At 42.0% G+C, this 16,126-nt stretch overlaps 1 protein-coding gene across 4 annotated transcripts in view; it reads right to left on the bottom strand.

Moving 5' to 3' along the window:
* The window catches only part of Fmn1 (formin 1), a 368,942-nt gene that overhangs the window by 202,696 nt on the left and 150,120 nt on the right, over positions 1-16,126 (bottom strand). The window lies entirely within an intron of this gene.

Genomic DNA, 16,126 nt, shown 5'->3' on the forward strand with positions numbered 1-16,126 from the left:
ATAAGTTGGATTTGGCAGAACGTGGGCTTTGATTACTAGATGGCTGGTGATCCTTGTTGGAACACTGAGATTCACGTGAAATGCCACTCTAGGAAGATGCTGTCAGAAGAACATGGGATCAGATCTCATTTTGACTTGATTCTATTCTCCTGGCAAACCACATTCTCCTTCCTCCCTCCTCTCTTCATTAAACTTTATCAATTCTGATTGATACCCATCTCTGTCATTTGTACTTTTTCAAAGGATAATTGCTACAAGACCAGTTTTTAGCCTAAGTTAAGTAGATGACATGAATTTAAATAAGTCTTATTTTCTAGCTGATCAAAACTGAAGTATAATGTACAGAAGGTTTTCATCATATATCTTAATTCTGCCCAATGTTTAGATATCATTTCAAATTTATTGTGACAGAGGATTATGGATGGTTACCATTTTCCCCCCCACAACCCATCTTAGACTTTATAGCTGCACATATGAACAGGGTACAGAGATGGGGGCAGTCTTACCTGAAAGTCCAGCTGTAACTCCTTCACATGTCATAAGAAAGTTAATAACTAGCTAAGGAAAGATGGTCAACCTTGTCAGGTTCCATCAAAGCACATGACAGCTATGCTGTTCCACATGATGGCCATTTTGCTGTCTTATAAAATGGGTCTGTCAGCTGCAAGAGATAACTTCTCAGTCTTCTACCATGTACCCTTCAGGAGAAAATGAGCTGACCAAGTGACTATGCCAGTTATCTGCTCTAAACAATTACAAACCACTCACATTCTAAATATTTAGATTACTAGGAATTCCAAGTTGGACCATCCCCTTTCCTGCACTGTGCATCAGAACCAGAGAAGGTTTTCTGGTTGCATGCACTTGAATGTGGTATTGACACAGCATATGAAACTGGTTAGGGTAGTTGAGGTGTTTGGAAGAAAAGAATTTTGATTTTTATAGAGATTGGCAAGAAGATCACTTTTTCTTCCAAATTTTGTTAAAACAACCCAATCTCAACTATATTTGTTACAAAACAAAACGAAACTATTCCGAATCAGTTTCTCATTTTTGTTTGCTTTCATGTTACTTTTTTCAGGCTTTTAACTAATTATTCATAGATAATAATAATAATGTATCATTAAGTTCAAACATGGCCTATCTGTGATGAAAATACTAATAATCCAATTGTGCAGACAGAGTTCATCAAGGAGGAAACATCTTCCCCTGCCTGGGTATAACTGGTTTTATGATCTCAGGATTGTTGTGAATATCCTCTAGCAGTCTTCAGTAATATTCTCTTGATGCCAGGGTAATGTTTTTCTTAAAAATCTTTTGCAACCGGAAGTGCCTGGATGTAGCGTTTGGGGGAAAACTGAAGGGGAGTGAATTCCAAGAGGTATTAATTACCAATGGCTGGCATGCTCTCTGTCTCTTTTCTAGGTAATGAGGTTGCTAATGAGCTACGACTAGGTGATGCTGTTGGAATCCAAGATTTGAGTCTGAGGTAAAAAGAACAGTTAATGTGAATACTTAGCCACAGCTCACCAATCTATAGACGTTCATCTGAGACTTATAAAGCAATCCACACGTGATGAAGACTGAGAGTGGAGGGGAAAACACATAATAAATTTTGACCTTAAGAATAATTATTTGCTTTAAAAAATTAATCGAAATAAATGGTTCAAAGATGTGGCCACGTTCTTCTTCAATTGATTTGTGAATTCCTAACAGAAATGTGCCCAGTTCTGTTTATCTGTCTGAAAACATTGTCTCTAAACTTGTATGTTTAAATGTCAGACAGTGTGTTCTCAGCATCATCCTCCAGTGTAGGCTATATGATGGCTTTTGTTCCACTTACTGTGAAACCAGAGCTTCCTCCATCCTCCTCAGCCACAGGTCCATGTGACAGTTGGGACGGAGCAATGGACTGGGAGAGCACTTAGCTTTCACTCACAATGCTTCTGTCATGTCATCTTGGGCTCACCTGTTGCTAACTGGTTGTAACCAGTCCACAACGACCCTCAAAGGGTGGTTGGTTGTTTTATCTATGGTAACCTTATTCCTTTTGGATGTGTGTCATCTCCATTATATGTAGAGAAAAAGACAGCCTTTAAGCTACACCCTACAACAGCTTTGAGTTTTTCATCTATAAAGAATTCACAAATGGACACAGACATGTGACAGACACCTTAGCTAATATAAGTCCACTCACACTAACTGTCCAAATCCAGAATGTATGATAATTATCCACCTAAGACGACCTCAAGGTGCAAACACCATTCTACCAGTAAAAAAATTACAAATTGTCAAAATGTCTCAAAAACAACAACAACAACCAAAATAAACAAAAACAAAAAACCTTTCTGGGAAGATAGTTTTTCCACTACTTTTTCATGTTGTCTCTGAATTTGAAAAGCACTGACTATTCTAACATAGGGGAAGAAAAAAAAAAACTACTGTGGTTAACTTACTAATGTATGTCTTTTTTGTTTTTGTTTTTATTTTTGTTTTTTTTGGGGGGGGGGCGGTTTCTCTGTATAGCTCTGGCTGTCCTGGAACTCACTCTGTAGACCAGGCTAGCCTCGAACTCAGAAATCCGCCTGCCTCTGCCTCCCGAGTGCTGGGATTAAAGGCGTGCGCCACCACGCCCGGCATATTAATGTATGTCTTACTGTGCTGAAAAGTACAACTGTCTACTCTTTGTTAAAGACATCAATCCCTCCTGCTGCAGGCACTGAAGGTGACAGGTACAGAAAAGTAGACAAGAATGTGCTCACAATGTTCAAGAGTCTGTTTGGTGCGTAAGTACAGTAGGAAGAGCCCACGCTTTCAGAGAAGGAAAATATTTTATATATCCCGGTGAGCTCTCACTGGACTCCATAAATCCAAACGCAATGAAGGAGAGTGGGAGTTATAGGCCAGTGGTGATGTTATAAAGAAAAATAGGCAGGAAGCTGAAGTCTGAAGGTTCTACGTACCAGCCTAAGCGGGAACCATGAGCCTTTGGAGATGGCTACTAGTGACTGGTAATGAACTAAGGGCTTGGATGTGTGTAAGCTAGGCTAAAGCGCTAACTAAACTCACATGATTGAGTGAGGCTGTCGGAAGGATGTGTACATCAGAGGACTAGGGAGCTACAAGTAGCATCATTTAGCCATCAAGAATACTCTGGAACTATGTGACCTTGGGCTTAGAACTCTCCATTAGGGCTTCTCAGGGGTTACACAGTGCTTTCTAACTTCCGAGAATCTATCAGTGGCCATTGGTTCAGTAGGGATAGGGAAAGGGTCCACTCCTTGAAGCCATCCCCAATCTAACGTTGGCTGACAGAGAAAAGGATGTTAAGGATGCATCCGAGATTTGTGGTGTGACTTCTAGGAAAAAATGGTGAAACCTCAAATAGACAGGGCAGCTATGGATAGACGCTTCTGTAAATCATGCTATGAACCAGAAGGGGGCGCTAAACAACGAGGTGGAGCCCCTTAAACCCAAGGCTTACTGGTTTTCAGGTGCTCTGGCTTTGATAGTTTTAGAACGAGATACTGAAAACCTTCCCCGATATTCCAGCAAAAGTCAGACATGCAATGTTGGAACCCAGGGGAAGACACGAATCCAAACACACGCGTGGAAAGTTCCCAGGGCAGAAGTAAACATGAAATCCCTAAGCGACGAGGCCAAGTGACTAAAGCCACTTAAGGGAAAGCTGAGAGTGGGGCAAAGCTGAACCTGAATGGATGGAAAAGACATGGCAGGAGTATGGCCGACGGCTTCCAGGAAAGGAACCGGCAACTCCACTGTTCTTTCTGCAGCATTAGCAACTTCACAAACCTCACCCTGTGCACTCTGAAGGGAATGTGGCGGAGGTACTGTCAAAAAGCGCAACTGTGCCTAGTGTCTGGGCGGGCGGGCGGGCAGTCGGTGACTCTGTTTGCATCTTCTGATGCTCGAGTCTTGTGTCCTTTCTCCTCGGCAGAGCTGTTTCCTGGTGCTAGCCAAAGCACAGAGCAGTAGACTGTGTTTCTGTCTAAACACTAAGTCACTGCCTTGCTGTCAGAGACCTAGCTTTAAACGGCTGAAGGGGCTTGATAAACGGTGTGAAAATTTTACAGCCCTTCCGTCAGGTGCCATAATTTATTATCACATAATGCACAGTTAGAAGAACCGAAAGGAACCATCCCACGAGGGCAGACGGTGTGGAGGCAATGGTCCTCTGACACTCTGAGGCCACAGGCACTGTATGGATCCAATAAGAAAGCTGCGTCGAGAAATGAGCAAACAACCTCTTGATCTTGCAGAATGTTTTTGGACACCTAAAGGCTCTTTTATTACTGAGGCTGATTAAAATGAAAAGTTTAAACGACTAAAGTGTTCTTTTTGATGAGTTTTTGCCATGAACTATGAACCTTGTGGTCCAGGGGGACTTGAGCCCTTTGATCCCGGGCGCTCACATAAAGTCAGAGCCATAAAACATCAGTGGGTTTGGTTTTCCTGGTGTGGCTGATCTTGCCAGATTTGTAAGGCAATCTTATTCTTTGCCCTCCCCAGTTTGGAGACCATCTGCCATTGTTTCACCCTGAGAGGAGAAAAGCATTGGTTTTTGGCATTCCAACTATGAAGAGTAAGCCATTCCTCTGGTACACTAGGATCTCACAGAAAAATCACGATACCATAATATTATATTCAACAAGATGGGGTCTAATGTTACTTGATGGGCTCAGAACAGAACATCAAAAAGGAAGCCTTGTTCCACACCATAATGGCCACAGGTTTTCACTACTTGAGACAGTTAAAGGTGATGCGGTTTGTTGTGAGGCCAGCTTTAAGAGCCAAGCCACCTGAGCAGCACAAGTCTGAGGTGGGAAAAGTGCAGTCATATGTGTCTAGCAGTGATAAGTTTAAAAGCCTGTATTTGTGGGAGAAATAAGAAATTACCCAATCATACATTTGTTATGAAGAGATATTTAATTATTTGATTTATCTTAAATATTTGATTGATCTTCTACTCATCCTCCAGTGTTTGTATCTGGCCTACAGTTCCACATTTCTGCAACTGGAAAAATAAATTTTTACTATAAAGACTTTCTGAAGTAGATCTGATGCACTGCACAATAAGAGGGAGGAGCAGAAGGAATGGGAGAAGGAAGGAAGAGAGGGAGGAGGAGGAAGGGGAGGAGGAGGAGAAGGAGCAAAACTGCCATCACAATTTACGAGCAAGCAGGACTACAAAGGACTTTAGAAAGGCCTGCAATATAAGGGCTAATACAATCAAAAGTTAGCCATAATTATGTTTTAAGGGATAAAACCGTCAGAAAAACTAGTGATCCATATAGCTTATTCACTAGGCCAAGGAATATTAATTTGACTTGAGTAAGCAGTTTTCAATGATTTTGTATTTCCCAGATTTTCCTGAAAGCTGGAACACTTTCCCCACTGGAGTCATGAGATGTCTCAACAGTTCTATGGCGAGTGACATACAGTCTGCGCTTCAGTCTCTAGGCGATGCTTTGTGACAGTCTCAGATGCACTCTCTCAGAGAGCATCTCAGAGGATGGTCCCTCCAGAAGAGAAGCCTCCCTGCCCCCACCAAACCGTGTCCTTGTCCTCTAAGGTGAACGTATCCAGTTAGGTCATCTAAAACTGGCTGCTCTATGCGTCAGGGCAGGTCAAATGTTAGCAATTCAACCCTTGAACTTCCTCTGTTGAATTTGAAAACTGTATGTTTTTTTAATTTTGTTTATTATCTATACAGCAGATAGGACAATGAGCTAAAACAAAAACAAACAAACAAAAACTCCACACCCCACACAGTTGGATGACATAGATACCTATAGATATTGTAAGAAACTGCCCCTGTGCATGGGCACGACTGTCTGGTGGCATATGTAAACTGGGTTTACCTACGGAAAGGATGTCCAGTTGTCACGTAATACAGTAATATGTTATAGGTACCTTTTTCCTCCCCAGTAATTTGTTTGAGAAATATTTACTGTGTACTTACAAGATCCTAGATACCACATGCAGCATCAAGCTGTAAATATTCATTTAAAACAGTGATTCTCAACCTTCCTAATGCTGCTGCCCCCTTAACACAGTCCCTCACGTTGTGGTGACTCTCAACCATAAAATTATTTCATTGCTATTTCACAATTGCGACTGTTATGAATCATAATGTAAACAGCTGATATGCAGGTTATCTGATACAGGACTACGGAAGGTGTCAGGACCCTAGGTTGAGAACTGCTGGTTTGGAGAGAGCCCCAGCAGCCCTGGTTCCAGCAGAAGCGGCGACTGGCACAGACAGGTACAGTACAAGTGCTCCTGGCCAGCAACTGAAGCTCGCCCTTCATGCCTGCACCTTGAAGCCATCTGACCTGAATGAGGTTAACCTTCCAAGCTGCCCCTCCATGTCCTAAAATCCAACTCAACAGCCACACCCAGGGCTTTGGAAACACAGATCTGCTTCTTTCTCTGCACAGTACCAGTCAGTGGATCTCACGGTCTCGAGGGTGAAACTAGAGGACTTGAGAAAGCCCTGCAAGGTCTCACCCACATGTAAATGTAGAACCTAGGACTTGACAAAAGTGACTTTCCTATTCTAACACACAGTATAAAAGGTCTTAAAAATTCCACCTCAAGGCTTCATTTTCAGCTGCTGTCCTGTTTGCCACGACTATGTTCTAGGGACCAGGCTCTCTGTTGTCCCTTAGAGTCGCCAGGCTCTTTACACTTTACACTCCACTCAAACTGTCAGTTCCTAATAGTGTCTCTCCTTTCCCTCTAAAACTACACCTCTCAGAGCACACCTCAGAAGCACTCAGCATAAACATCCCATGAGACAGATATTGTCATACTCTTATTCTCCCTTTCTCCCCCCTTCCTCTCTCCCTCTCTTCTCTTTCCCCCTCTCCTCTCCTAACTCCCTCTCTTCCCTTCCTCTCCTCCCCTCTCTTCTCCTCTCCCCATCCCAATGCATCAAAATTCTGTTCTGATTCCTTAGCTGCTGCACAGTGCCAACAACCAGTTTGTTCAGTTCATTAACTTCACTAATACATACTGAAAGAATGAATCAATGAATGAGATCTCTGACTCCCTATTCTATTTTTAAATGAAATAGATGAAAATTTAAATATATAATAAATTAAATAAAGATGTTTAAATGAATATGTTTAGATGAAATAGGCTCTTAACTCATTTTTTTTATATATCCTTTTCTCTTTTGTCATGTACAATGGATGTCTGGATGAATACACAGAAAGACAGATTTAATTGAGAGAGAGGATATATCACATCTGTACATTGATTTTAGCCTTATCTCTGTGTATAACATGCACACCATTTTTTTTTAATTCCATTTTTTTTTTCCAAGAAAAAAAATTTAGTATAAAAGCATGCTTGGTTCAAAAAGTAAAAGGGTCAGCCTGCCCTCTAGTGGTATATCTAGGAATTGCTTCTGAAATGAAACCAGATTCCCTATCAGACAGGAAACCACATTTCTCAGTTAAGACTGTGTACCACTTATATTCCAAATAAAGAAAATTAAGACAAAACTAATGGTACCATTACCAACAAATGTGCAAGCTTCCACAAACATAGTAAAAAAACTGTCACCCACATGGAAATCAGAGACATATATCAGATTACATTTTAGAATGATTTTCTTCCTAGCTAGCAATGACTCTACAGTTTAGGGAAGGTGTGTGCTGGTGGTACACGAAGAGGCAGTAATAACTTGGTACAAGCTTCCATGCCACCAGGAACTAATAAACACATTTCTCTTTCTATCTCAGCTCCTGGTTAGTGGGCATGGCTTGACAACATCTGCATTTTGTGGGACAAATGTTCAGACTGCTGTACCCTGGATCCTGGGTGTGTTGGGGACTGGCTACTTCACAGTCTCCATCAGAACTCAACTCCAAGTCTGCTCACGGCCTTCTAAGGAGCCTGAATGGCTCAGGCTCAACCTCTGCAAAGGATTTAATTCTGCTAAACTTGTGATGGTTTATATTATGCACAACAAAAAGATAGATGAAAATATCCCTTAAGACATTCTCTGTCTTCCTTCACTGGCATCTTAGTTACACTGATATGAACATTTAGGGGAATACCAGGGAGGTTTTTAGAGATTTTTCATATGTCACATTTGTGGCAGTTTGGTTACACTGATATGAACGTTTAGGGGAATACCAGGGAGGTTTTTCATATTTCACGTTTGTGGCAGTTTGGTTTAATGCCCAAACTGCTCCCCTGTCCTCTCAGAAATTATGATTTCCATGTGCTGTGTTGGTGAAGGCAAAGACACAAATGAATAGATCTCGGATTAACATTTTTGTGAGTTTAGCTGTATGAGCTCATGGGCAGAGAGCACTCCCTTCGCTCCAACAGCAAAGTGTAAACCTTGAGAAAGGGACCCATGAACTGGGTCAGAGATGGAGAAGTAAGGACGCCCACAAGTTTCCCCTAATGGAGGCCGCTGTGCCATCTGGGTCTCCTGGAGACTAGGTACATTTTCCACTTGGCAGCTCTCCCTGGACCATTTCGCCCTGGGAGTTACCATCAATGTGACTGGATTGCACAATGAGCGGAGCCTGCCAGAGGCCATGGCTCCCTGGTGCTTCTCCTCACTTAGGAACAGAGTGTGTGATGAATGGAGTAAACCAGCAGGCTTCCCGTAACGGGAAGGTCAAGTGTTGGCTGCTCCATTTCCTTGTATCCCACAACCCAAAGACTATCTGTTAAGAACAGACCAAACAGCCTGTCATTCCTAGGAAGCTTCCAAAGAGCAGAAAGCACTGGCCCTAGACAGGACTGCTAAATTATTACGCTCTTCTTGACAGACAAAGGAAATGCCTTTTGTTTTCCCTATTTCACCCTTTTTTTTTTTAGCATGTATCTCAATGACCGTTAGATATGATTTTTATTAGATACTTTCATTTATTTACATTTCAAATGTTATCCCCTTTCCTGGTTTCCCCTCTGAAACTCCCTATCTCCTCCCCTCTCCCCCTGCTCACCAATCCACCCAACCCAGCTTCCTGGCCCTGGCATTCCCTTACACTGGGGCATCAAGCCTTCTTGGGACCAAGGGCCTCTCCTCCCATTGATGACCAACACCGCCATCCTCTGCTACAAATATAGCTGGAGCCATGAGTCCCTCCATGTGTACTCTTTGGTTGGTGGTTTAGTACCAGGGAACTCTGGGGGTTATTGGTTGGTTCATATTGTTGTTCCTCCTATGGGGCTGCAAACCCCTTCAGCTCTTTGGACATTAAAAATGGAAAAAAAAATAGAGACCCAGATAAGTCCTTTCACCCCACATCCACACTTCCCTCCTGGCTTTAAGAGGGGGTGGGGCCTTCCACAGAAAGTTCATCGGCTGTTTTAGGACCTGCTTCCTTCTGTTAGTGGCACACCTGGTTAAGGCTCCCAAAAGCAGAGGCTCCACAACTGGAAACCCATCAAGCAAACTCCCCACAGGCCACCAACATGGCTGGCTGGTTAACAAGGACAGCATCTAGAAGGAGCTAAAAGGCTTTTGTTTATTTTAAAGAGAGAGCACAAGTAGGGATTTAGAGTTTCTGAGGTATACAATCTCACGCTGAAAGGTGATGGATAATCTTTCTTTTAAGGATAAAATTGGCCCCTCGTAGCACTGAAAGATCCTACCAGGGACCATAGAGTCCGATTCTTCATTTTAAAAGTAGGGAAGATGAGTCCAGCGCACACTTCAAGTTCATGGCATTCACAGTGGAGAGTGGAGCAGAAGCCACATGTAACTCTGATGCTTTCTGGATTAATGCTGCACTGTTTAATGGAAAGAAGGCGGCTTCCAAGTCAGACCTACCGAGCTGGGTTAAACTCAGGTCCACCAGTGACTAGTTTAGAACTTCCCATAAGCCACAGTCTTTAAAGGTTTTATGTTTGACACACATTAGGGACTTGATGAACATTGGGTACAGTTCTTTTCTTGCATAAATTGCAGTAAATATTTGTGCATAACCCATGAACCAAGAACTTTGCTAGGTGCTTGCCCTAGTCAGCTTCAACTGTCAAACAGATGCACCCGAGAGCAGCAGCTCTCAGCCCTCCTAATGCTGTAACTGTTTAACAAAGTTCCTTGTGTTGTGTCAACCCTGAACCTTAACACTGGTTCACTGCTACTTCATTAACTGTAATTTATCTCCTGTTATGAATTATACTGCAAATATTTAGTATGCAGAATAACTGATATGCAATCCCCAAAAGGGTTGCAACCCACACGTTGAAAAAAATCTCGAGAGAATGAAGTCTTAATTGAGGGAAAAAAAACAGATCTGAATGGCCTGTGGGCATGCCTGTGTTGATTGTTGATTGATATGGGAGGGCATGACTCACAGTGGGTGGAAACATCTCTTAGGTAGGTAGTTCTGAGCTATAAGGAGCTATAAGGAGCTAGCTAGGCATGAGCTTGAGAGAGAGAGAGAGAGAGAGAGAGAGAGAGAGAGGATGATTCCTCCATGGTTTCTGTTTCAAGATCCTGCTTGAGTTCTGCCCTGACTTTCCTTGATGGTGGACTTTGATCTGACATGTAAGAAGAAAGAAGAGAAGGAGGAGGTGAAGGAGGTAGAGGAGACAGAGGGGGAGGTAGAGCAAGAGGAGGAGGAAGAGGAGGAAGAGGAAGAGAAAAAGTAGGAAGAGGAGAAGAAAAGGGTTTTCTTTCCTAAGTTGCGTTTGCACAGAGCTGTTTTGTTTTGTTTTGTTTTGTTTTGTTTTGTTTTGTTTTGTTTTGTTTTGTTTTGTTTTGTTTTGTTTTGTTTTTTATCACAGCAACAGAGATAATTGGGTCAACACTGTATTAGACAGAGAGAAACCAAAAACTCCTTGCTACCTCTGAAATCCCCTAAGTAAGCAGATGAGTGACCAGAGCCTGGCAACACAAATGAGTAATAAATCCTCTCAAAAGAATTGAGTGGAAATCAGAAAACAACTTATGCATAGAAAGAATACATTATATGATACAGCGTAGAGCTTAAAAGAGGAGTTTCTGCAGAAGAGAGAGGGGACATTCAAATTTCTGCAGTTCTTTTTCAACAAGGCAAACCTGCACCAAATGAATGAGTAGATGTTTCCCAAACGTAACTGACTGTAAACCACAAACTTTTCATGAGGGAGCATTTCAAAAAGCTGCTGTTCTGTAGAACAGGTTTCAGGGAAACCTGGTTTAGTATGCAGCTTTTAAAAAATAGATGCTGGGGTAATGAAAAACTTGACAACAGTTAAGAGATTTCGGAATGTGCAATGACCAAAAATTAATTAAAACCAAGTGGATAGAATCTGATGTCCTTCTGTCGGCACCCACCCTGATGGGGTCACACAACTTCACAGCTGGATGTACAACTGCTGTCTTCCCACTGCATATGTCAGCATGCCATGTGACAGGAGTGAACGCTGGAGAGCTCAGCTCAGAGAGGACAACGGGATGTTAAGAACTACAGTGTTCACACTGTAGCTTTCCACGCCCATAGAACATTCTTTTCTATAGAAAACAAACACTTTAGTGGTTTTTCTCTCATCATTCCTTAGTACATTATATTTAAAATTAATTATCTTTGGTTGGGCAGTCTTAGAATGTCTAGTTTTGATGTTTTTAATGTCTGAGTTTCTGAACTGCATTAAAAAAATCATTAAATGAATGTTGGCTTGGGATTAGTACAGAATTTCCAATGACTTCTGAAACGTCCTTAAATACAGTTTTGCCACTTTGTGCTTATGCATAGTGGGGATCTCAGTAGTGTTAATTATAAAATCAATGAAAATCTAAAACATGCTGAAGATATTCTACGTAACTCAGTATGAAAATTTAGCCAAAAATTATTTATGTAAACATATCCACCTCATCAATATGCAAATGTGCTTTTGTCTGTAATAAGTGGTAAAATGGTGTGTACAAGTTATTTTTAAATAAACTTTATGATTTATTATGAATAGACATTTGATTTGTATAAGTGCTTTATATACCTAATGCCCAGGTGTTCTCATTAGTTTTTATTGCCAGCTTGATACAACACAAAGTCGCCTGGGAAGCAGGAACCACCATTGAAGAATTAGGTTGGCCTGTAGGCATGTCCATGGAGCACTGTTTTGCTTGACAATTGATGTAGGAAGGCCCAGCCCACTGTGGGCAGCATCACCCCTACTCATGTTAGCCTGGACTTTATAAGAAAGCTAGCTGAGCATGATGAGCCAGGAGAAAACTCATAAGCAGCATTCCTCCATTGTATGTCTCAGGCCCTGCTTGAGCTCTTGTCCTGACTTCCTACACTTTTGGACTGCGACTTGAACATAGAAGCCAAACAAACCTGTCCTGGCCCTCAGCCCCACCCCTAACCCATGCCAAGTTGCTTTTGGTCATGGGGTTTATCACAGCAACAGAGAAGTAACTCATAGCAACAGGATTGCATGAAGACATTCTAGAGTGAAATGGGACCATAAGTTGAAAAACTGAAAAAAAAAAAAAACTGGTTTAGACCATCCTGATACTGAGCACCAGGGCAGAAGAGAATGGGACAGTTATACTCAAAGAGTAAGCTAAGTCTTCCAAAACATGCTCAATAACAATAGCACCACCACCACCAAAACTCAAAGGCACTCTAAGCTCACGTTGTCTAATTATAAAAAGACTTGATCCAAGGATGCTGAATGAGAAGCAGCTGCTGAGCATGCGCTGCAGACCCAATGCCATCAGGGAGCGTCCTACTCAACATCTCTTGGGCAGAGTAGTGGTGTTAGCTTTACCATCAACTTGATCAGTACAGTTAATCAATACAGTTGCTGAGACCCAGGAAACCAATTCCCAGAGAACGTATCAATTTCATATGGTCCTTGTACAAGAAAGTGGAGTCCTGATGTCAAAACCAAGTTCTCTCACACTGCCATCTAACACAAACTGATGCCTCCCCCAGTCCTGAAGTGGCAATAGACATAGATCAGCTATGAAAGAGTTGTTTTTTCTCAAATCCTAGCTCCTAAGCAACCTTAACGGAATATCTGTTGAACTATGACAGAATGAATTTGATCAAATGTTTCTACCCAATGACCATGAACTTGTCAAGCAATACTTTCTACAAACACAACACACAAGTTTGTCAGGCAAGAAGCTCTAAGAAAACACAAAAGGGAAGGTTCTGCCTCCCAAAGGAAGTCAAAACCATTAGGTTATTGAAACCTGAACTAGACAGGGCTAAGTATTAATGAAGTGACCAAACTTTGACGGTGGGGTACGCTAAAAGGAACATATATTTTTGAGCAGGAAGATAAAAGAAAGAACTCTCCTATGGTAAATTTAATTATAAATTACATGAAATGATGACATCATGGAAAATGTCTGACCTGTCACAACCTCCTTCCCTGGAAAAACATCAGCCAAATGGTTGTGTTTGCACAGTAGTGGATAAGTACAAGGCAGAAATACTGGATTCATTCAAGACATCAATAAAAATCTTTATGTCTGTAAGAGTACACATTCGAAAAGCCAAGCTGGGGACCAAGGCTTCTTCTCACTCTATTCAACAACTGTCTGGTGCAGAGCACAGAATGGAGCTGCAAACTCTGTTCCTCCACCGTCGGCCTTCAGTGTGCCCGGCGGCAAAGGTGAACCACCTAACCAGTGCATTCTAGGGAGAAAGTTTCCAAACTGGCACAGAGAGGCAGACTGAGGAGGTCGTGAAACCCCTGAGTTCTCCATGCCCTGTTAATGAAAAAGAAATCACAAATGAGGGCTGTCAGGGGCACGGTGCACAGAGACACGAGCGTCAAAGCATCAGTCTTCCTGGCCATCATCTTCCAGGAGTGAGGTGGGGTTTGCTTTCGTTAAAGAATGCCAGAGGTAGGGGTGATATTTGGAGAGAATTCACAAGGACAGCCAGTCTGTGTTTTGGTTTGTGTACTTTATGAATGGTATCTGCTTCTTTCATACACATCTCTATATTTAAAATGTGGATTCCTGTTTCAGTCTTTAAAATGCTATATTTGAAACAGAATAGTTTGTTGGGGACAGACCACTGACCTCTGGCTGTCTGCCTGTGGCTGCAGGCATGCATCAAGAAATAGTCAGCTATAGGAACTGGGCCCACTGCCCACAGAGCAGTAGCTCACTACAGGCTTTCTGCAGCGTGGCATGAACCATACATCTAGGGTATAAAGACTTTACTTTTACTAATAGCATCAAAAGAACAGATAATGATTTGAGAAATTTACTTTCCAAAACCTCTGAGGTGTAATTATGAAAATGTGTTAGCATTCAGTGATGCTAATCATATCATATCATATCATATCACAATCTAGCTCACATCTAAAACAGGAATCAGCCTCCCACTGAAGTTTTTCCTGTCATTTACTCTTCATTCTCCAGCTCCAGATGTTAGCTTAGATGTCCTGTGATCCCTCAAAGCGCTTAAGTTAAAAGTTTGGTGCTCAGCCTGTAGGACAATAAAAAGAAGGTGACAGGCCCTTCAGGAAGGACAACCTTGTGGAAGGAAGTGAGGGGGCGGGCCCTTGAAGGGAACAGTGGGTTCCTGGGCCCTTCCAGTCTCTTGCTTTGGCTCACATGCTCAGTGAGGTCAACAGCCTTCTCCTACCACACAGGCTCACCTCAAAGAACAGCGACAAAGGACCACAGACGGAAACCATAAGGCCCAAACATGCCTTTCTCTGCTTTGGGGATGCTGGATAACACGCCAAGTGTTTCTGCATTTGGAGTGTAGGATCTGAGGATTCTGCGGCGTAATGTACATATGATGTGCTTAGCTCACTGCCCACTGGGGTAATAACTCCGAAGCCAAACATTTTGTGAATATCATGGAGTTGGCCCACTCCTCACCGGGCTGATTTACAAAGTGGAAGACTAGTGATCCTGACCACTTCCCTGTCAGTAAGCCTGCCTACGGAATCCCTTCTGCGCCTCCCCTTTTCTGCATGGCTCTTCATCTGCTGTCAACTTCAAATCCTCCTGGACTGCTCAGAACCTTTCCCATCCCACCACAAAGAAAAGAGGAAGTGAGGAGATTTTACAGCAAAGGAAGTGAGTGCTGCCATCTAGCCTTTTTCCCTAGAGTGAGATGCACTTTCCCACCTTGTTCTGTTGTTAGATTAATGTATTCCCGCTTCAAATCATGTGAATCTGGATGAACGGATGGCATGACGCATATCTGTACACTAGCTACTTATCGGTTTTGCAATGATTTCATGATCACCCAATACAGTGTCACAGTTTTTTTTAAATGACTTGCTTTTATGCACATCTAATAGCAAATGACTAGCAGTCGGTAAACAAAGGGCAGCAGATGATCAATCTCAGAACAGGAAGCAAGCCTATTTAGGAAAGAAATAGCTATTTCCCAAAAGTACATATACAATGCCAGCTGATAATGGAAATGTGTTCAGCATCAGTAATTGTCGGGGAAATGCAAATTAGAAGCTCAATGGAGTATAACTTCTCACCTGTCATAATGGCTATTGCCAAAACAACAACAACAAATAATAATAATAATTTATTAAAAAGCAAGTGCTGGCAAGGACATGATGAAAAGAGAGCCATTAACTTAAGCTTTCTTTACAGAAATGTAAACTAGCAGAGTTATTCAAAACTAAACCACCATACAAATGAGCACTCTATTACTATAATATTTACCAAAAGGAAGATACAGGTGCAATCCTGTGCCCACTACAACGTTGTTCACAAAGGCCAAGATATAGAATCGATCTGGTGAAAGGATAAATAAAATGTGGCCTATGCTCATATACAGTGGAATATTATTCAGCTGTTAACAAAGATGAACCTGAAAGATGTCAAGAAAAACAAGCCAGGCACTGAAAGATAAATACTAAGTGATCTCACTTATATGTCGGATTTCAGAAAGTTGCATTCACAGAGACTGAAAGTCTAATGCTACTAGGGTGAGAGGCGAGAAAATAACTGAGGAGAGGTTATCAGGTACTACAAGTGAAGTCCGAGTGACTAGCAGCCATGTATTACCTACCTAAACACTCACTGCTGAGAGTCTGGAGTCTACTCATTAAGAACAGATGAAGTGAGGACTCCAAACAGTCCTGCTACAAAGAATGACATTTCAAAACACTTTGTGTGCTCTGTACACTAGATTCAACT

Source organism: Mus caroli, unplaced genomic scaffold (genome assembly GCF_978045245.1).
Source record: "Mus caroli unplaced genomic scaffold, Mus_caroli_1 scaffold_2, whole genome shotgun sequence".
NCBI classification, from domain to species: domain Eukaryota; kingdom Metazoa; phylum Chordata; class Mammalia; order Rodentia; family Muridae; genus Mus; species Mus caroli.